Here is a 19,478-nt window from a genome sequence, read left to right as displayed (position 1 = left end):
CCAATTCCTAACGTGGGACTTCTCCTGAGACGCTGTAGCGGGAAAGGGCTTCAATTTGCGATTATGGGATAACCACGTGGCTTTTCTCGAGTTGCGGCAGGTTTCTCGAGTTACGACGGGGAATTCAGGATGTCTCTTGTGTTGGCCCAGGGAAGTCCAATCTTCCATTCGAGTTGCGAAGGAAAGCTGGGGATTACTCTCGAGTGACTGCAGGGCCAATAGACCTCATCTAGGCTTGTGTTCAGAAGCCAGTGTTCCTCTAAAGGGGCGACAGGGATCTCGGGGTTGCATTCCAGACGCACCTGGGGAGACAGGCATTCATCTCGAGTGGAAGCAAAGAACCCCGCTCTGCTCTCGAGTCGGGACGGGTATCTCTTGGAGCTCACTGGGTGGACTAAAGGGAGTCAAGCCTCCTGAGGCTTTTGGAGAGAGGTCGCGAGATTGGTCTCTAGGCCATGCAGGAGACGAAGGCCCTCATCTCGCGATGCCGGGGGAGTCTCGGGGCTGTTCTCGAGCGGCGGCCCCAGTGTGCGCTTTCTCACGAGGTACGATGGCGAGGTCAGTGAGCCTCTCGTGGGGCGCCAGGGAAGTCGGGTCTCCATGCGAGTGGCGAGGGGGAGCGCGTCATTGCTCTCGAGTCATGGTAGGGGAATCTGGCCTCGAGACGTGTTGAAGAAGGTCTCTCGAGATCTTTCTCAGGTTGAGGCAGGAGACGCTGGGTTCCCTCGACTTGTGCAGGTGACCTCAGGGGGCTTCTCCTGGTGGCTCTGAGAAGTCAGGGAAACTGGAGTTGGGAGGGGCCTCTCGGGACTCAACTGGGTTTGGTGAATTGGAAGAGGGCCTCATCTCCAGTTGAGGCAGGAAGCTCAGGGTTCCTCTGATTTCAGACTGCGATCGCATGGTCCCTGCAGACTTGGGACAGGAGAGACAGGACTCGTCTTGAGTTGACGCATAGAACTCCGCTTGCCTCTCGAGGTGTCCCCGGGGAGAGAGGCCACTTGTCGAGCTGTATTTGGAACCTGGGAGTATTTTCTGGACGATGCACAGGAGAGTCACTGCCCCTTCGTGTTGACTTCATTAACAGGGTGGAGTTCGGAGAGATGTCCGGGCATCGGGTTCTTACCAAGAGGGGACCGGGAAATCGGGGTGCTTCACAATGTGGAAGCACCCACGAGGCCACGAATGGAATGTGGTCGTGAGACCCCCCTCATCCTGAGGTGCGACCGGAAGGTCGGGAACCCCTTCCAGACAAAGCAGGGGAGTCGACCCTCCTGTCGAGATCAGGAGGGTAGAAGGGGCTCAGAGGATGTGGTGCCAGAAAACCTCGGGGTTCCTCTCCAGGGAGACCAGGATGCCGGGGAACTTTGTGGGGGCGCATCAAGGGTGCCAAGTACCGTTTCGACCTCCAATTCCTAACGTGGGACTTCTCCTGAGACGCTGTAGCGGGAAAGGGCTTCATCTTGCGATGACGGGGGAACCACGTGGCTTTTCTCGAGTTGCGGCGGGATTCTCGAGTTACGACGGCGAATTCAGGATGCCTCTTGTGTTGGCCCAGGGAAGTCCAATCTTCCATTCGAGTTGCGAAGGAAAGCTGGGGATTGCTCTCGACTGACTGCAGGGCCAATAGACCTCATCTAGGCTTGTGTCCAGAAGCCAATGTTCCTCTCCAGGCGCGACAGGGATCTCGGGGTTGCATTCCAGACGCACGCGGGGAGACAGGCACTCACCTCGAGTGGAAGCAAAGAACCCCGCTCTGCTCTCGAGTCGCGACGGGTATCTCTTGGAGCTCACTGGGTGGACTCAAGGGAGTCAAGCCTCCTGAGGCGTTTGGAGAGAGGTCGCGAGGTTGGCCTCTAGGCCATGCAAGAGACGAAGGGCCTCATCTCCGCGATGAGGGGGGAGTCTTGGGGTGGTTCTCGAGCGGCGGCCCCAGGGTGCGTTTTCTCACGAGGTACAACGGCGAGGTCAGTGAGCCTCTCGTGGGGCGCCAGGGAAGTCGGGTCTCCATGCGAGTGGCGAGGGGGAGCGCGTCATTGCTCTCGAGTCATGGTAGGGGAATCTGGCCTCGAGACGTGTTGAAGAAGGTCGCTCGAGGTCTTTCTCGGGTTGAGGAAGGAAATTCTGGCTTCCCTCGACTTGTGCAGGTGACCTCAGGGGGCTTCTCATGGTGGCTCTGAGAAGTCGGGGAAACTGGAGGTGGGAGGGGCCTTTCGGGACTCCACGGGGTTTGGTGCATTGGAAGAGGGCCTCATCTCCAGTTGAGGCAGGAAGCTCAGGGTTCCTCTGATTTCAGACTCCGATCGCAGGGTCCCTGCAGACTGGGGACAGGAGAGTCAGGCCTCGTCTTGGGTTGAGGCATGGAACTCCGCTTGCCTCTCGGGGTGTCCCCGGGGAGAGAGGCCGCTTGTCGAGCTGTATTTGGAACCTGGGGGTTTTTTTCCGGACGATGCACGGGCGAGTCACTGCCCCTTCGTGTTGACTTCATTCACAGGGTGGAGTTCGGAGAGGTGTCCGGGCATCGGGTTCTTACCAAGAGGGGACCGGGAAATCGGGGTGCTTCGCAATGTGGAAGCACCCACGAGGCCACGTCTGGAATGTCGTCGTGAGACCGGCCTCATCCTGAGGTGCGACCGGAAGGTCGGGAACCCCTTCCAGACAAAGCAGGGGAGTCGACCCTCCTGTCGAGATCAGGAGGGTAGAAGGGGCTCAGAGGAAGTGGTGCTGGAAAACCTCGGGGTTCCTCTCCAGGGAGACCGGGATGCCGGGGAACTTTGTGGGGCGCATCAAGGGTGCCAAGTACCGTTTCGACCTCCAATTCCTAACGTGGGACTTCTCCTGAGACGCTGTAGCGGGAAAGGGCTTCATCTTGCGATGACGGGGGAACCACGTGGCTTTTCTCGAGTTGCGGCGGGATTCTCGAGTTACGACGGGGAATTCAGGATGCCTCTTGTGTTGGCCCAGGGAAGTCCAATCTTCCATTCGAGTTGCGAAGGAAAGCTGGGGATTGCTCTCGACTGACTGCAGGGCCAATAGACCTCATCTAGGCTTGTGTCCAGAAGCCAATGTTCCTCTCCAGGGGCGACCGGGATCTCGGGGTTGCATTCCAGACGCACCCGGGGAGACAGGCATTCATCTCGAGTGGAAGCAAAGAACCCCGCTCTGCTCTCGAATCGCGACGGGCATCTCTTGGAGCTCACTGGGTGGACTAAAGGGAGTCAAGCCTCCTGAGGCGTTTGGAGAGAGGTCGCGAGGTTGGCCTCTAGGCCACGCAGGAGACGAAGGGCCTCATCTCCGCGATGACGGGCAGTCTCGGGGTGGTTCTCGAGCGGCGGCCCCAGGGTGCGGTTTCTCACGAGGTACGACGGCGAGGTCAGTGAGCCTCTCGTGGGGCGCCAGGGAAGTCGGGTCTCCATGCGAGTGGCGAGGGGGAGCGCGTCATTGCTCTCGAGTCATGGTAGGGGAATCTGGCCTCGAGACGTGTTGAAGAAGGTCTCTCGAGGTCTTTCTCGGGTTGAGGCAGGAAACCCTGGCTTCCCGCGACTTGTGCAGGGGACCTCAGGGGGCTTCTCATGGTGGCTCTGAGAAGTCAGGGAAACTGGAGGTGGGAGGGGCCTCTCGGGACTCCACGGGGTTCGGTGCATTGGAAGAGGGCCTCACCTCCAGTTGAGGCAGGAAGCTCAGGGTTCCTCTGACTTCAGACTCCGATCGCAGGGTCCCTGCAGACTGGGGACAGGAGAGTCAGGCCTCGTCTTGGGTTGAGGCATGGAACTCCGCTTGCCTCTCGAGGTGTCCCCGGGGAGAGAGGCCACTTGTCGGGCTGTATTTGGAACCTGGGGTTTTTTTCCGGACGATGCACGGGCGAGTCACTGCCCCTTCGTGTTGACTTCATTCACAGGGTGGAGTTCGGAGAGGTGTCCGGGCATCGGGTTCTTACCAAGAGGGGACCGGGAAATCGGGGTGCTTCGCAATGTGGAAGCACCCACGAGGCCACGTCTGGAATGTCGTCGTGAGACCGGCCTCGTCCTGAGGTGCGACCGGAAGGTCGGGAACCCCTTCCAGACAAAGCAGGGGAGTCGACCCTCCTGTCGAGATCAGGAGGGTAGAAGGGGCTCAGAGGAAGTGGTGCCGGAAATCCTCGGGGTTCCTCTCCAGGGAGACCGGGATGCCGGGGAACTTTGTGGGGCGCATCAAGGGTGCCAAGTACCGTTTCGACCTCCAATTCCTAACGTGGGACTTCTCCTGAGACGCTGTAGCGGGAAAGGGCTTCATCTTGCGATGACGGGGGAACCACGTGGCTTTTCTCGAGTTGCGGCGGGATTCTCGAGTTACGACGGGGAATTCAGGATGCCTCTTGTGTTGGCCCAGGGAAGTCCAATCTTCCATTCGAGTTGCGAAGGAAAGCTGGGGATTGCTCTCGACTGACTGCAGGGCCAATAGACCTCATCTAGGCTTGTGTCCAGAAGCCAAGGTTCCTCTCCAGGGGCGACCGGGATCTCGGGGTTGCATTCCAGAGGCACCCGGGGAGACAGGCATTCATCTCGAGTGGAAGCAAAGAACCCCGCTCTGCTCTCGAGTCGCGACGGGTATCTCTTGGAGCTCACTGGGTGGACTAAAGGGAGTCAAGCCTCCTGAGGCGTTTGGAGAGAGGTCGCGAGGTTGGCCTCTAGCCACGCAGGAGACGAAGGGCCTCATCTCCGCGATGACGGGGGAGTCTCGGGGTGGTTCTCGAGCGGCGGCCCCAGGGTGCGGTTTCTCACGAGGTACGACGGCGAGGTCAGTGAGCCTCTCGTGGGGCGCCAGGGAAGTCGGGTCTCCATGCGAGTGGCGAGGGGGAGCGCGTCATTGCTCTCGAGTCATGGTAGGGGCATCTGGCCTCGAGACGTGTTGAAGAAGGTCTCTCGAGGTCTTTCTCGGGTTGAGGCAGGAAACCCTGGCTTCCCGCGACTTGTGCAGGGGACCTCAGGGGGCTTCTCATGGTGGCTCTGAGAAGTCAGGGAAACTGGAGTTGGGAGGGGCCTCTCGGGACTCCACGGGGTTCGGTGCATTGGAAGAGGGCCTCATCTCCAGTTGAGGCAGGAAGCTCAGGGTTCCTCTGATTTCAGACTCCGATCGCAGGGTCCCTGCAGACTGGGGACAGGAGAGTCAGGCCTCGTCTTGGGTTGAGGCATGGAACTCCGCTTGCCTCTCGAGGTGTCCCCGGGGAGAGAGGCCACTTGTCGGGCTGTATTTGGAACCTGGGGTTTTTTTCCGGACGATGCACGGGCGAGTCACTGCCCCTTCGTGTTGACTTCATTCACAGGGTGGAGTTCGGAGAGGTGTCCGGGCATCGGGTTCTTAACAAGAGGGGACCGGGAAATCGGGGTGCTTCGCAATGTGGAAGCACCCACGAGGCCACGTCTGGAATGTCGTCGTGAGACCGGCCTCATCCTGAGGTGCGACCGGAAGGTCGGGAACCCCTTCCAGACAAAGCAGGGGAGTCGACCCTCCTGTCGAGATCAGGAGGGTAGAAGGGGCTCAGAGGAAGTGGTGCCGGAAAACCTCGGGGTTCCTCTCCAGGGAGACCGGGATGCCGGGGAACTTTGTGGGGCGCATCAAGGGTGCCAAGTACCGTTTCGACCTCCAATTCCTAACGTGGGACTTCTCCTGAGACGCTGTAGCGGGAAAGGGCTTCATCTTGCGATGACGGGGGAACCACGTGGCTTTTCTCGAGTTGCGGCGGGATTCTCGAGTTACGACGGGGAATTCAGGATGCCTCTTGTGTTGGCCCAGGGAAGTCCAATCTTCCATTCGAGTTGCGAAGGAAAGCTGGGGATTGCTCTCGACTGACTGCAGGGCCAATAGACCTCATCTAGGCTTGTGTCCAGAAGCCAATGTTCCTCTCCAGGGGCGACCGGGATCTCGGGGTTGCATTCCAGACGCACCCGGGGAGACAGGCATTCATCTCGAGTGGAAGCAAAGAACCCCGCTCTGCTCTCGAGTCGCGACGGGTATCTCTTGGAGCTCACTGGGTGGACTAAAGGGAGTCAAGCCTCCTGAGGCGTTTGGAGAGAGGTCGCGAGGTTGGCCTCTAGGCCACGCAGGAGACGAAGGGCCTCATCTCCGCGATGACGGGGCAGTCTCGGGGTGGTTCTCGAGCGGCGGCCCCAGGGCGCGGTTTCTCACGAGGTACGACGGCGAGGTCAGTGAGCCTCTTGGGGGGCGCCAGGGAAGTCGGGTCTCCATGCGAGTGGCGAGGGGGAGCGCGTCATTGCTCTCGAGTCAAGGTAGGGGAATCTGGCCTCGAGACGTGTTGAAGAAGGTCTCTCGAGGTCTTTCTCGGGTTGAGGCAGGAAACCCTGGCTTCCCGCGACTTGTGCAGGTGACCTCAGGGGGCTTCTCATGGTGGCTCTGAGAAGTCAGGGATACTGGTGGTGGGAGGGGCCTCTCGGGACTCCACGGGGTTTGGTGCATTGGAAGAGGGCCTCATCTCCAGTTGAGGCAGGAAGCTCAGGGTTCCTCTGATTTCAGACTCCGATCGCAGGGTCCCTGCAGACTGGGGACAGGAGAGTCAGGCCTCGTCTTGGGTTGAGGCATGGAACTCCGCTTGCCTCTCGAGGTGTCCCCGGGGAGAGAGGCCACTTGTCGGGCTGTATTTGGAACCTGGGGTTTTTTTCCGGACGATGCACGGGCGAGTCACTGCCCCTTCGTGTTGACTTCATTCACAGGGTGGAGTTCGGAGAGGTGTCCGGGCATCGGGTTCTTACCAAGAGGGGACCGGGAAATCGGGGTGCTTCGCAATGTGGAAGCACCCACGAGGCCACGTCTGGAATGTCGTCGTGAGACCGGCCTCATCCTGAGGTGCGACCGGAAGGTCGGGAACCCCTTCCAGACAAAGCAGGGGAGTCGACCCTCCTGTCGAGATCAGGAGGGTAGAAGGGGCTCAGAGGAAGTGGTGCCGGAAAACCTCGGGGTTCCTCTCCAGGGAGACCGGGATGCCGGGGAACTTTGTGGGGCGCATCAAGGGTGCCAAGTACCGTTTCGACCTCCAATTCCTAACGTGGGACTTCTCCTGAGACGCTGTAGCGGGAAAGGGCTTCATCTTGCGATGACGGGGGAACCACGTGGCTTTTCTCGAGTTGCGGCGGGATTCTCGAGTTACGACGGGGAATTCAGGATGCCTCTTGTGTTGGCCCAGGGAAGTCCAATCTTCCATTCGAGTTGCGAAGGAAAGCTGGGGATTGCTCTCGACTGACTGCAGGGCCAATAGACCTCATGTAGGCTTGTGTCCAGAAGCCAATGTTCCTCTCCAGGGGCGACCGGGATCTCGGGGTTGCATTCCAGACGCACCCGGGGAGACAGGCATTCACCTCGAGTGGAAGCAAAGAACCCCGCTCTGCTCTCGAGTCGCGACGGGTATCTCTTGGAGCTCACTGGGTGGACTAAAGGGAGTCAAGCCTCCTGATGCGTTTGGAGAGAGGTCGCGAGGTTGGCCTCTAGGCCACGCAGGAGACGAAGGGCCTCATCTCCGCGATGACGGGGCAGTCTCGGGGTGGTTCTCGAGCGGCGGCCCCAGGGCGCGGTTTCTCACGAGGTACGACGGCGAGGTCAGTGAGCCTCTCGTGGGGCGCCAGGGAAGTTGGGTCTCCATGCGAGTGGCGAGGGGGAGTGCGTCATTGCTCTCAAGTCATGGTAGGGGAATCTGGCCTCGAGACGTGTTGAAGAAGGTCTCTCGAGGTCTTTCTCGGGTTGAGGCAGGAAACCCTGGCTTCCCGCGACTTGTGCAGGTGACCTCAGGGGGCTTCTCATGGTGGCTCTGAGAAGTCAGGGAAACTGGAGGTGGGAGGGGCCTCTCGGGACTCCACGGGGTTCGGTGCATTGGAAGAGGGCCTCATCTCCAGTTGAGGCAGGAAGCTCAGGGTTCCTCTGATTTCAGACTCCGATCGCAGGGTCCCTGCAGACTGGGGACAGGAGAGTCAGGCCTCGTCTTGGGTTGAGGCATGGAACTCCGCTTGCCTCTCGAGGCGTCCCCGGGGAGAGAGGCCACTTGTCGAGCTGTATTTGGAACCTGGGGGTTTTTTCCGGACGATGCACGGGCGAGTCACTGCCCCTTCGTGTTGACTTCATTCACAGGGTGGAGTTCGGAGAGGTGTCCGGGCATCGGGTTCTTACCAAGAGGGGACCGGGAAATCGGGGTGCTTCGCAATGTGGACGCACCCACGAGGCCACGTCTGGAATGTCGTCGTGAGACCGGCCTCATCCTGAGGTGCGACCGGAAGGTCGGGAACCCCTTCCAGACAAAGCAGGGGAGTCGACCCTCCTGTCGAGATCAGGAGGGTAGAAGGGGCTCAGAGGAAGTGGTGCCGGAAAACCTCGGGGTTCCTCTCCAGGGAGACCGGGATGCCGGGGAACTTTGTGGGGCGCATCAAGGGTGCCAAGTACCGTTTCGACCTCCAATTCCTAACGTGGGACTTCTCCTGAGACGCTGTAGCGGGAAAGGGCTTCATCTTGCGATGACGGGGGAACCACGTGGCTTTTCTCGAGTTGCGGCGGGATTCTCGAGTTACGACGGGGAATTCAGGATGCCTCTTGTGTTGGCCCAGGGAAGTCCAATCTTCCATTCGAGTTGCGAAGGAAAGCTGGGGATTGCTCTCGAGTGACTGCAGGGCCAATAGACCTCATCTAGGCTTGTGTCCAGAAGCCAATGTTCCTCTCCAGGGGCGACCGGGATCTCGGGGTTGCATTCCAGACGCACCCGGGGAGACAGGCATTCATCTCGAGTGGAAGCAAAGAACCCCGCTCTGCTCTCGAGTCGCGACGGGTATCTCTTGGAGCTCACTGGGTGGACTAAAGGGAGTCAAGCCTCCTGAGGCGTTTGGAGAGAGGTCGCGAGGTTGGCCTCTAGGCCACGCAGGAGACGAAGGGCCTCATCTCCGCGATGACGGGGGAGTCTCGGGGTGGTTCCCGAGCGGCGGCCCCAGGGCGCGGTTTCTCACGAGGTACGACGGCGAGGTCAGTGAGCCTCTTGGGGGGCGCCAGGGAAGTCGGGTCTCCATGCGAGTGGCGAGGGGGAGCGCGTCATTGCTCTCGAGTCAAGGTAGGGGAATCTGGCCTCGAGACGTGTTGAAGAAGGTCTCTCGAGGTCTTTCTCGGGTTGAGGCAGGAAACCCTGGCTTCCCGCGACTTGTGCAGGGGACCTCAGGGGGCTTCTCATGGTGGCTCTGAGAAGTCAGGGATACTGGAGGTGGGAGGGGCCTCTCGGGACTCCACGGGGTTCGGTGCATTGGAAGAGGGCCTCATCTCCAGTTGAGGCAGGAAGCTCAGGGTTCCTCTGATTTCAGACTCCGATCGCAGGGTCCCTGCAGACTGGGGACAGGAGAGTCAGGCCTCGTCTTGGGTTGAGGCATGGAACTCCGCTTGCCTCTCGAGGTGTCCCCGGGGAGAGAGGCCACTTGTCGAGCTGTATTTGGAACCTGGGGGTTTTTTCCGGACGATGCACGGGCGAGTCACTGCCCCTTCGTGTTGACTTCATTCACAGGGTGGAGTTCGGAGAGGTGTCCGGGCATCGGGTTCTTACCAAGAGGGGACCGGGAAATCGGGGTGCTTCGCAATGTGGAAGCACCCACGAGGCCACGTCTGGAATGTCGTCGTGAGACCGGCCTCATCCTGAGGTGCGACCGGAAGGTCGGGAACCCCTTCCAGACAAAGCAGGGGAGTCGACCCTCCTGTCGAGATCAGGAGGGTAGAAGGGGCTCAGAGGAAGTGGTGCCGGAAAACCTCGGGGTTCCTCTCCAGGGAGACCGGGATGCCGGGGAACTTTGTGGGGCGCATCAAGGGTGCCAAGTACCGTTTCGACCTCCAATTCCTAACGTGGGACTTCTCCTGAGACGCTGTAGCGGGAAAGGGCTTCATCTTGCGATGACGGGGGAACCAGGTGGCTTTTCTCGAGTTGCGGCGGGATTCTCGAGTTACGACGGGGAATTCAGGATGCCTCTTGTGTTGGCCCAGGGAAGTCCAATCTTCCATTCGAGTTGTGAAGGAAAGCTGGGGATTGCTCTCGACTGACTGCAGGGCCAATAGACCTCATCTAGGCTTGTGTCCAGAAGCCAAGGTTCCTCTCCAGGGGCGACCGGGATCTCGGGGTTGCATTCCAGACGCACCCGGGGAGACAGGCATTCATCTCGAGTGGAAGCAAAGAACCCCGCTCTGCTCTCGAGTCGCGACGGGTATCTCTTGGAGCTCACTGGGTGGACTAAAGGGAGTCAAGCCTCCTGAGGCGTTTGGAGAGAGGTCGCGAGGTTGGCCTCTAGCCACGCAGGAGACGAAGGGCCTCATCTCCGCGATGACGGGGGAGTCTCGGGGTGGTTCTCGAGCGGCGGCCCCAGGGTGCGGTTTCTCACGAGGTACGACGGCGAGGTCAGTGAGCCTCTCGTGGGGCGCCAGGGAAGTCGGGTCTCCATGCGAGTGGCGAGGGGGAGCGTGTCATTGCTCTCGAGTCATGGTAGGGGAATCTGGCCTCGAGACGTGTTGAAGAAGGTCTCTCGAGGTCTTTCTCGGGTTGAGGCAGGAAACCCTGGCTTCCCGCGACTTGTGCAGGGGACCTCAGGGGGCTTCTCATGGTGGCTCTGAGAAGTCAGGGAAACTGGAGGTGGGAGGGGCCTCTTGGGACTCCACGGGGTTCGGTGCATTGGAAGAGGGCCTCATCTCCAGTTGAGGCAGGAAGCTCAGGGTTCCTCTGATTTCAGACTCCGATCGCAGGGTCCCTGCAGACTGGGGACAGGAGAGTCAGGCCTCGTCTTGGGTTGAGGCATGGAACTCCGCTTGCCTCTCGAGGTGTCCCCGGGGAGAGAGGCCACTTGTCGAGCTGTATTTGGAACCTGGGGGTTTTTTCCGGACGATGCACGGGCGAGTCACTGCCCCTTCGTGTTGACTTCATTCACAGGGTGGAGTTCGGAGAGGTGTCCGGGCATCGGGTTCTTACCAAGAGGGGACCGGGAAATCGGGGTGCTTCGCAATGTGGAAGCACCCACGAGGCCACGTCTGGAATGTCGTCGTGAGACCGGCCTCATCCTGAGGTGCGACCGGAAGGTCGGGAACCCCTTCCAGACAAAGCAGGGGAGTCGACCCTCCTGTCGAGATCAGGAGGGTAGAAGGGGCTCAGAGGAAGTGGTGCCGGAAAACCTCGGGGTTCCTCTCCAGGGAGACCGGGATGCCGGGGAACTTTGTGGGGCGCATCAAGGGTGCCAAGTACCGTTTCGACCTCCAATTCCTAACGTGGGACTTCTCCTGAGACGCTGTAGCGGGAAAGGGCTTCATCTTGCGATGACGGGGGAACCACGTGGCTTTTCTCGAGTTGCGGCGGGATTCTCGAGTTACGACGGGGAATTCAGGATGCCTCTTGTGTTGGCCCAGGGAAGTCCAATCTTCCATTCGAGTTGCGAAGGAAAGCTGGGGATTGCTCTCGACTGACTGCAGGGCCAATAGACCTCATCTAGGCTTGTGTCCAGAAGCCAATGTTCCTCTCCAGGGGCGACCGGGATCTCGGGGTTGCATTCCAGACGCACCCGGGGAGACAGGCATTCATCTCGAGTGGAAGCAAAGAACCCCGCTCTGCTCTCGAGTCGCGACGGGTATCTCTTGGAGCTCACTGGGTGGACTAAAGGGAGTCAAGCCTCCTGAGGCGTTTGGAGAGAGGTCGCGAGGTTGGCCTCTAGCCACGCAGGAGACGAAGGGCCTCATCTCCGCGATGACGGGGGAGTCTCGGGGTGGTTCTCGAGCGGCGGCCCCAGGGTGCGGTTTCTCACGAGGTACGACGGCGAGGTCAGTGAGCCTCTCGTGGGGCGCCAGGGAAGTCGGGTCTCCATGCGAGTGGCGAGGGGGAGCGCGTCATTGCTCTCGAGTCATGGTAGGGGAATCTGGCCTCGAGACGTGTTGAAGAAGGTCTCTCGAGGTCTTTCTCGGGTTGAGGCAGGAAACCGTGGCTTCCCGCGACTTGTGCAGGGGACCTCAGGGGGCTTCTCATGGTGGCTCTGAGAAGTCAGGGAAACTGGAGGTGGGAGGGGCCTCTCGGGACTCCACGGGGTTCGGTGCATTGGAAGAGGGCCTCATCTCCAGTTGAGGCAGGAAGCTCAGGGTTCCTCTGATTTCAGACTCCGATCGCAGGGTCCCTGCAGACTGGGGACAGGAGAGTCAGGCCTCGTCTTGGGTTGAGGCATGGAACTCCGCTTGCCTCTCGAGGTGTCCCCGGGGAGAGAGGCCACTTGTCGAGCTGTATTTGGAACCTGGGGGTTTTTTCCGGACGATGCACGGGCGAGTCACTGCCCCTTCGTGTTGACTTCATTCACAGGGTGGAGTTCGGAGAGGTGTCCGGGCATCGGGTTCTTACCAAGAGGGGACCGGGAAATCCGGGTGCTTCGCAATGTGGACGCACCCACGAGGCCACGTCTGGAATGTCGTCGTGAGACCGGCCTCATCCTGAGGTGCGACCGGAAGGTCGGGAACCCCTTCCAGACAAAGCAGGGGAGTCGACCCTCCTGTCGAGATCAGGAGGGTAGAAGGGGCTCAGAGGAAGTGGTGCCGGAAAACCTCGGGGTTCCTCTCCAGGGAGACCGGGATGCCGGGGAACTTTGTGGGGCGCATCAAGGGTGCCAAGTACCGTTTCGACCTCCAATTCCTAACGTGGGACTTCTCCTGAGACGCTGTAGCGGGAAAGGGCTTCATCTTGCGATGACGGGGGAACCACGTGGCTTTTCTCGAGTTGCGGCGGGATTCTCGAGTTACGACGGGGAATTCAGGATGCCTCTTGTGTTGGCCCAGGGAAGTCCAATCTTCCATTCGAGTTGTGAAGGAAAGCTGGGGATTGCTCTCGACTGACTGCAGGGCCAATAGACCTCATCTAGGCTTGTGTCCAGAAGCCAATGTTCCTCTCCAGGGGCGACCGGGATCTCGGGGTTGCATTCCAGACGCACACGGGGAGACAGGCATTCATCTCGAGTGGAAGCAAAGAACCCCGCTCTGCTCTCGAGTCGCGACGGGTATCTCTTGGAGCTCACTGGGTGGACTAAAGGGAGTCAAGCCTCCTGAGGCGTTTGGAGAGAGGTCGCGAGGTTGGCCTCTAGGCCACGCAGGAGACGAAGGGCCTCATCTCCGCGATGACGGGGCAGTCTCGGGGTGGTTCTCGAGCGGCGGCCCCAGGGCGCGGTTTCTCACGAGGTACGACGGCGAGGTCAGTGAGCCTCTTGGGGGGCGCCAGGGAAGTCGGGTCTCCATGCGAGTGGCGAGGGGGAGCGCGTCATTGCTCTCGAGTCAAGGTAGGGGAATCTGGCCTCGAGACGTGTTGAAGAAGGTCTCTCGAGGTCTTTCTCGGGTTGAGGCAGGAAACCCTGGCTTCCCGCGACTTGTGCAGGTGACCTCAGGGGGCTTCTCATGGTGGCTCTGAGAAGTCAGGGATACTGGTGGTGGGAGGGGCCTCTCGGGACTCCACGGGGTTTGGTGCATTGGAAGAGGGCCTCATCTCCAGTTGAGGCAGGAAGCTCAGGGTTCCTCTGATTTCAGACTCCGATCGCAGGGTCCCTGCAGACTGGGGACAGGAGAGTCAGGCCTCGTCTTGGGTTGAGGCATGGAACTCCGCTTGCCTCTCGAGGTGTCCCCGGGGAGAGAGGCCACTTGTCGGGCTGTATTTGGAACCTGGGGTTTTTTTCCGGACGATGCACGGGCGAGTCACTGCCCCTTCGTGTTGACTTCATTCACAGGGTGGAGTTCGGAGAGGTGTCCGGGCATCGGGTTCTTACCAAGAGGGCACCGGGAAATCGGGGTGCTTCGCAATGTGGAAGCACCCACGAGGCCACGTCTGGAATGTCGTCGTGAGACCGGCCTCATCCTGAGGTGCGACCGGAAGGTCGGGAACCCCTTCCAGACAAAGCAGGGGAGTCGACCCTCCTGTCGAGATCAGGAGGGTAGAAGGGGCTCAGAGGAAGTGGTGCCGGAAAACCTCGGTGTTCCTCTCCAGGGAGACCGGGATGCCGGGGAACTTTGTGGGGCGCATCAAGGGTGCCAAGTACCGTTTCGACCTCCAATTCCTAACGTGGGACTTCTCCTGAGACGCTGTAGCGGGAAAGGGCTTCATCTTGCGATGACGGGGGAACCACGTGGCTTTTCTCGAGTTGCGGCGGGATTCTCGAGTTACGACGGGGAATTCAGGATGCCTCTTGTGTTGGCCCAGGGATGTCCAATCTTCCATTCGAGTTGTGAAGGAAAGCTGGGGATTGCTCTCGAGTGACTGCAGGGCCAATAGACCTCATCTAGGCTTGTGTCCAGAAGCCAATATTCCTCTCCAGGGGCGACCGGGATCTCGGGGTTGCATTCCAGACGCACCCGGGGAGACAGGCATTCATCTCGAGTGGAAGCAAAGAACCCCGCTCTGCTCTCGAGTCGCGACGGGTATCTCTTGGAGCTCACTGGGTGGACTAAAGGGAGTCAAGCCTCCTGAGGCGTTTGGAGAGAGGTCGCGAGGTTGGCCTCTAGGCCACGCAGGAGACGAAGGGCCTCATCTCCGCGATGACGGGGCAGTCTCGGGGTGGTTCCCGAGTGGCGGCCCCAGGGCGCGGTTTCTCACGAGGTACGACGGCGAGGTCAGTGAGTCTCTCGTGGGGCGCCAGGGAAGTCGGGTCTCCATGCGAGTGGCGAGGGGGAGCGCGTCATTGCTCTCAAGTCATGGTAGGGGAATCTGGCCTCGAGACGTGTTGAAGAAGGTCTCTCGAGGTCTTTCTCGGGTTGAGGCAGGAAACTCTGGCTTCCCGCGACTTGTGCAGGGGACCTCAGGGGGCTTCTCATGGTGGCTCTGAGAAGTCAGGGAAACTGGAGGTGGGAGGGGCCTCTCGGGACTCCACGGGGTTCGGTGCATTGGAAGAGGGCCTCATCTCCAGTTGAGGCAGGAAGCTCAGGGTTCCTCTGATTTCAGACTCCGATCGCAGGGTCCCTGCAGACTGGGGACAGGAGAGTCAGGCCTCGTCTTGGGTTGAGGCATGGAACTCCGCTTGCCTCTCGAGGTGTCCCCGGGGAGAGAGGCCACTTGTCGAGCTGTATTTGGAACCTGGGGGTTTTTTCCGGACGATGCACGGGCGAGTCACTGCCCCTTCGTGTTGACTTCATTCACAGGGTGGAGTTCGGAGAGGTGTCCGGGCATCGGGTTCTTACCAAGAGGGGACCGGGAAATCGGGGTGCTTCGCAATGTGGACGCACCCACGAGGCCACGTCTGGAATGTCGTCGTGAGACCGGCCTCATCCTGAGGTGCGACCGGAAGGTCGGGAACCCCTTCCAGACAAAGCAGGGGAGTCGACCCTCCTGTCGAGATCAGGAGGGTAGAAGGGGCTCAGAGGAAGTGGTGCCGGAAAACCTCGGGGTTCCTCTCCAGGGAGACCGGGATGCCGGGGAACTTTGTGGGGCGCATCAAGGGTGCCAAGTACCGTTTCGACCTCCAATTCCTAACGTGGGACTTCTCCTGAGACGCTGTAGCGGGAAAGGGCTTCATCTTGCGATGACGGGGGAACCACGTGGCTTTTCTCGAGTTGCGGCGGGATTCTCGAGTTACGACGGGGAATTCAGGATGCCTCTTGTGTTGGCCCAGCGAAGTCCAATCTTCCATTCGAGTTGCGAAGGAAAGCTGGGGATTGCTCTCGAGTGACTGCAGGGCCAATAGACCTCATCTAGGCTTGTGTCCAGAAGCCAATGTTCCTCTCCAGGGGCGACCGGGATCTCGGGGTTGCATTCCAGACGCACCCGGGAGACAGGCATTCATCTCGAGTGGAAGCAAAGAACCCCGCTCTGCTCTCGAGTCGCGACGGGTATCTCTTGTAGCTCACTGGGTGGACTCAAGGGAGTCAAGCCTCCTGAGGCGTTTGGAGAGAGGTCGCGAGGTTGGCCTCTAGGCCACGCAGGAGACGAAGGGCCTCATCTCCGCGATGACGGGGCAGTCTCGGGGTGGTCTCGAGCGGCGGCCCCAGGGCGCGGTTTCTCACGAGGTACGACGGCGAGGTCAGTGAGCCTCTTGGGGGGCGCCAGGGAAGTCGGGTCTCCATGCGAGTGGCGAGGGGGAGCGCGTCATTGCTCTCGAGTCAAGGTAGGGGAATCTGGCCTCGAGACGTGTTGAAGAAGGTCTCTCGAGGTCTTTCTCGGGTTGAGGCAGGAAACCCTGGCTTCCCGCGACTTGTGCAGGTGACCTCAGGGGGCTTCTCATGGTGGCTCTGAGAAGTCAGGGATACTGGTGGTGGGAGGGGCCTCTCGGGACTCCACGGGTTTGGTGCATTGGAAGAGGGCCTCATCTCCAGTTGAGGCAGGAAGCTCAGGGTTCCTCTGATTTCAGACTCCGATCGCAGGGTCCCTGCAGACTGGGGACAGGAGAGTCAGGCCTCGTCTTGGGTTGAGGCATGGAACTCCGCTTGCCTCTCGAGGTGTCCCCGGGGAGAGAGGCCACTTGTCGGGCTGTATTTGGAACCTGGGGTTTTTTTCCGGACGATGCACGGGCGAGTCACTGCCCCTTCGTGTTGACTTCATTCACAGGGTGGAGTTCGGAGAGGTGTCCGGGCATCGGGTTCTTACCAAGAGAGGACCGGGAAATTGGGGTGCTTCGCAATGTGGAAGCACCCACGAGGCCACGTCTGGAATGTCGTCGTGAGACCGGCCTCATCCTGAGGTGCGACCGGAAGGTCGGGAACCCCTTCCAGACAAAGCACGGGAGTCGACCCTCCTGTCGAGATCAGGATGGTAGAAGGGGCTCAGAGGAAGTGGTGCCGGAAAACCTCGGGTTCCTCTCCAGGGAGACCGGGATGCCGGGGAACTTTGTGGGGCACATCAAGGGTGCCAAGTACCGTTTCGACCTCCAATTCCTAACGTGGGACTTCTCCTGAGACGCTGTAGCGGGAAGGGCTTCATCTTGCGATGACGGGGGAACCACGTGGCTTTTCTCGAGTTGCGGCGGGATTCTCGAGTTACGACGGGGAATTCAGGATGCCTCTTGTGTTGGCCCAGGGAAGTCCAATCTTCCATTCGAGTTGCGAAGGAAAGCTGGGGATTGCTCTCGAGTGACTGCAGGGCCAATAGACCTCATCTAGGCTTGTGTCCAGAAGCCAAGGTTCCCCTCCAGGGGCGACCGGGATCTCGGGGTGCATTCCAGACGCACCCGGGGAGACAGGCATTCATCTCGAGTGGAAGCAAAGAACCCCGCTCTGCTCTCGAGTCGCGACGGGTATCTCTTGGAGCTCACTGGGTGGACTAAAGGGAGTCAAGCCTCCTGAGGCGTTTGGAGAGAGGTCGCGAGGTTGGCCTCTAGGCCACGCAGGAGACGAAGGGCCTCATCTCCGCGATGACGGGGCAGTCTCGGGGTGGTTCCCGAGCGGCGGCCCCAGGGCGCGGTTTCTCACGAGGTACGACGGCGAGGTCAGTGAGCCTCTTGGGGGGCGCCAGGGAAGTCGGGTCTCCATGCGAGTGGCGAGGGGGAGCGCGTCATTGCTCTCGAGTCAAGGTAGGGGAATCTGGCCTCGAGACGTGTTGAAGAAGGTCTCTCGAGGTCTTTCTCGGGTTGAGGCAGGAAACCCTGGCTTCCCGCGACTTGTGCAGGGGACCTCAGGGGGCTTCTCATGGTGGCTCTGAGAAGTCAGGGATACTGGAGGTGGGAGGGGCCTCTCGGGACTCCACGGGGTTTGGTGCATTGGAAGAGGGCCTCATCTCCAGTTGAGGCAGGAAGCTCAGGGTTCCTCTGATTTCAGACTCCGATCGCAGGGTCCCTGCAGACTGGGGACAGGAGAGTCAGGCCTCGTCTTGGGTTGAGGCATGGAACTCCGCTTGCCTCTCGAGGTGTCCCCGGGGAGAGAGGCCACTTGTCGAGCTGTATTTGGAACCTGGGGTTTTTCCGGACGATGCACGGGCGAGTCACTGCCCCTTCGTGTTGATTTCATTCACAGGTTGGAGTTCGGAGAGGTGTCCGGGCATCGGGTTCTTACCAAGAGGGGACCGGGAAATCGGGGTGCTTCGCAATGTGGAAGCACCCACGAGGCCACGTCTGGAATGTCGTCGTGAGACCGGCCTCATCCTGAGGTGCGACCGGAAGGTCGGGAACCCTACCAGACAAAGCAGGGGAGTCGACCCTCCTGTCGAGATCAGGAGGGTAGAAGGGGCTCAGAGGAAGTGGTGCCGGAAAACCTCGGGGTTCCTCTCCAGGGAGACCGGGATGCCGGGGAACTTTGTGGGGCGCATCAAGGGTGCCAAGTACCGTTTCGACCTCCAATTCCTAACGTGGGACTTCTCCTGAGACGCTGTAGCGGGAAAGGGCTTCATCTTGCGATGACAGGGGAACCACGTGGCTTTTCTCGAGTTGCGGCGGGATTCTCGAGTTACGACGGGGAATTCAGGATGCCTCTTGTGTTGGCCCAGGGAAGTCCAATCTTCCATTCGAGTTGCGAAGGAAAGCTGGGGATTGCTCTCGACTGACTGCAGGGCCAATAGACCTCATCTAGGCTTGTGTCCAGAAGCCAAGGTTCCTCTCCAGGGGCGACCGGGATCTCGGGGTTGCATTCCAGAGGCACCCGGGGAGACAGGCATTCATCTCGAGTGGAAGCAAAGAACCCCGCTCTGCTCTCGAGTCGCGACGGGTATCTCTTGGAGCTCACTGGGTGGACTAAAGGAAGTCAAGCCTCCTGAGGCGTTTGGAGAGAGGTCGCGAGGTTGGCCTCTAGCCACGCAGGAGACGAAGGGCCTCATCTCCGCGATGACGGGGGAGTCTCGGGGTGGTTCTCGAGCGGCGGCCCCAGGGTGCGGTTTCTCACGACGACGACGGCGAGGTCAGTGAGCCTCTCGAGGGGCGCCAGGGAAGTCGGGTCTCCATGCGAGTGGCGAGGGGAGCGCGTCATTGCTCTCGAGTCATGCTAGGGGAATCTGGCCTCGAGATGTGTTGAAGAAGGTCTCTCGAGGACTTTCTCGGGTTGAGGCAGGAAACCCTGGGTTCCCTCGACTTGTGCAGGTGACCTCAGGGGCCTTCTCATGGTGGCTCTGAGACGCCAGGGAAACTGGAGGTGGGAGGGGCCTCTCGGGACTCCACGGGGTTTGGTGCATTGGAAGAGGGCCTCATCTCCAGCTGAGGCAGGAAGCTCAGGGTACCTCTGATTTCAGACTCCGATCGCAGGGTCCCTGCAGACTGGGGACAGGAGTGTCAGGCCTCGTCTTGGGTCGAGGCATGGAACTCCGCTTGCCTCTCGAGATGTCCCCGGGGAGAGAGGCCACTTGTCGAGCTGTATCTGGAACCTGGGGGTTTTTCCGGACGATGCACGGGCGAGTCACTGCCCCTTCGTGTTGACTTCATTCACAGGGTGGAGTTCGGAGAGGTGTCCGGGCATCGGGTTCTTACCAAGAGGGGACCGGGAAACCGGGGTCCTACGGAATGTGGAACCACCCACGAGGCCACGTCTGGAATGTCTTCGTGAGACCGGCCTCATCCTGAGGTGCGACCGGA

At 60.2% G+C, this 19,478-nt stretch overlaps 1 long non-coding RNA gene across 1 annotated transcript; it reads left to right on the top strand.

The window, feature by feature from the left end:
• Positions 1 to 9,260: 9,260 nt before the first annotated feature.
• Positions 9,261 to 16,497, top strand: LOC133243985 (uncharacterized). Its single transcript, XR_009735241.1, has 2 exons — positions 9,261 to 12,455; positions 13,728 to 16,497. It is a non-coding gene; the product is annotated as an uncharacterized LOC133243985 (long non-coding RNA).
• The last annotated feature ends 2,981 nt before the right edge of the window (positions 16,498 to 19,478 follow it).

Source organism: Bos javanicus, unplaced genomic scaffold (assembly GCF_032452875.1).
Source record: "Bos javanicus breed banteng unplaced genomic scaffold, ARS-OSU_banteng_1.0 tig00002819_1, whole genome shotgun sequence".
NCBI lineage: Eukaryota > Metazoa > Chordata > Mammalia > Artiodactyla > Bovidae > Bos > Bos javanicus.
This window is presented reverse-complemented; position numbering and strand designations above follow the sequence as displayed.